We start from the raw sequence: 2,665 nt of genomic DNA on the forward strand, positions 1-2,665 counted from the left end.
CTCTGTCCCTGGTTTCACAGGAAGTCACAGTACCGGGGTTCATGCTGCCAGTGCTGAGAGGAGGATGAATGATTCCCTCTCCCAGAGCAACTCAAAAGGGTTTTCTCAACTCACATGTGCTATCAGCCCAATGTATTCAGGAGTCCCTAGGTGTGATTTATTAAACAGGACAGCCGGACCAGACTGCTGATTGGTCAAGGCATAATTTCTGTAGCAAATTTGTGTTTCCCATGAGAACAGCTCAATGACAATTTTAATGCATCACTCTTAATGTGATAACACATTTAATGTTATTAGAACAGTGAGGCCATACGTGGTAAGAATGGGACCTCTTTAAGTCAGTAGTGGGGAACCTGTGGCTCTCTAGATCAACCTTGACTACTGCCCATGCTGCCTGGAGCCACAGGTTCCTCATCCCTTGCCCAAACTTCAGAGGCAGTATATATACCGATGGCCTCTGGCTGACCGAAAAATGTTGCATTCTCCATCATAACCTTTTCTATTGTTATGAGAATTATAAGGTCTAAGATATAAAATAAATGTACCAAGCAAACACATACATAAACATATAAACCACATGTCTGAAACAGTACAGGGAAAAAAGTCCTGAAACCATTTTGTCTCTCCCAAATTGACCTCAAATGTTTCTCTGCAAGGAAGGAGGAAATGGGAAAAACCTCCCCATTGTCTCTGTGCTCACAAATCCTGCCTTAAGGTCACATTTAATATATGAATAGGATGAGCCTGTGACCTGGACTCAGGAATTAAGTATTTATCGTCACAAAAGAATGACCAGGCTCACTAGGTAAACCCATTAACAGCCAGGTAAACCCATCAACAAGTTTCCTGTCAGACAGGATTCTGTTGTAGACTGCCCCTTCTGTGATGTATGTGTGATGTATTGGGATCACTGTCATTCCTGTTTGCCTGTTTTCTCCTGCTTATAATGCTCAGATTCTGCCTCCTGTTCTATATTTGCAGTGATGGTGTGGAAGCAATCAAGATATTGCGGGAGAAAGCGGCACTGAGCAGATTAGGAGGACTGGCTGTGCTCAATAATCAATTCTAAAAAGAGAAGTTTGAGCCTTGACACTGGAAGCCTCGACCATAATCATAACTATGTGGACGTTTGCTATGGCCACCCAATGTTAGGGAAAAGGCTCTTGCACAAGTGGCATCATTTCTTGATTGATTAGCACACTCCAGAAGTCATTCTCTGTCTTATATCAAGTCAGATTATAGGCCCATCTAGCTCAGTATTGTCCGGATTGACTGGCAGCAGCCGTGCAGGGTTTCTGGCGGAAATCTTCCCAATCCCCCCCTGTAGGGTCATCTAGTCCAACACCCTGCAATGCAGGAATCCTGCCCACAACTGTCCCAGGATGGGCTCAAACCACCAGCATTCTGGTTAACAGCCAAACACACTGACCCATTGTGCCGCCTCCAGGTGGTTTTTGAACCAGGGACCTTTTGCATGCAGAGCAAATGCTCTACTGCTTAGCTATGACCCTGGCCCTTCACTGAAAATGGATGTTGATGCTGAGCCCTGAATGGGCACATGAGAATAACATATCATTTAAAAATTAAGAATATTTTTTGAAGCAGTGGCAGGGTTCAGCCTGAGCCCTACAATAGTGCATATTTCCTACTTGATTGTAAAATGTCTGAATAAAATTTCGGCACATGCTCCTGAAGTGTTCAACTTTCTACCTGTTCATAAGGCTGACAATGGCTATGACCAAGCTTTAGCACACTTCTGGTATATCATGCATTGTATCTCTTGGCGCAATGCTAAAGAAGGAAGGAAATCTATCTTATTTGGCCATCTTTTTACTGTGCAAGAGTCCACATTGCTGATTGGTGGTATTGTTCCTAGTCATGATTTTACCCAAATATCTCATTGTATGTGAAGGGCCCCACCCAGATGCCTCTTTTTTTATCCCGGTCACTTTCTCAGGCTTTTGTGAGCTAGGGCTATCCCTGCTGCAGCCTTGATTTTTGAAGGTAAGCTGCCACCTTGTGGTGTGTTCTAAAACAAAATTATTTATTAATCTTCTCTAAAACAAATCATGTGTGTCTTTATTCCCCCCTATTGCTGTCTTAACTGTCTGTCAATTAAATCACTGTATCTACTGTATGTTTTGCAAAGGGGTTTATTTGTCCATCTGTCACTTCTCTATAGGTTCAGCCACCTCTCGAGACATGTTGATGTTTGAACACCATGCACCATTTTGAATAAAGATGGCAGACCCAAACATGACTTTGTTGTGACTTCACTCAATTTTTTGTGTGATGGATTCAAACTCGCAAATTACACACTCCATTTAAGAATCACAAAATTTCATTGTTTCTACAAATTCCCAGGCAGCACTGGGGGACACCCCCTGCTAGTATTCTGATAACATGTCTGATCTCAGATCTTCTAGTTAAGTGCTGCAATTAAAAAGAAGGGAGCTCATAGGAACATGAAATTCAGAAATAAATGCTATTGATTGGAAAACAGAAAGAGGCTTGAGGCAAACTAACCTTGGCTTTAATAGTGACCTCTGCCAGAGCTTGCAAAGGTCTGGAGACATCCCTGCAAGAACCTGATTCAAGGATTGTTTGCTTGTTTGGTTCAGCGAAGCCAGTGCTTAATTCCCTAAGCAAAACCAGGTCATCAGCT

The sequence above is a fragment of the Podarcis vaucheri genome, assembly GCF_965113315.1.
Source record: "Podarcis vaucheri genome assembly, chromosome: 6".
Classification (NCBI taxonomy): Eukaryota; Metazoa; Chordata; class Lepidosauria; order Squamata; family Lacertidae; genus Podarcis; species Podarcis vaucheri.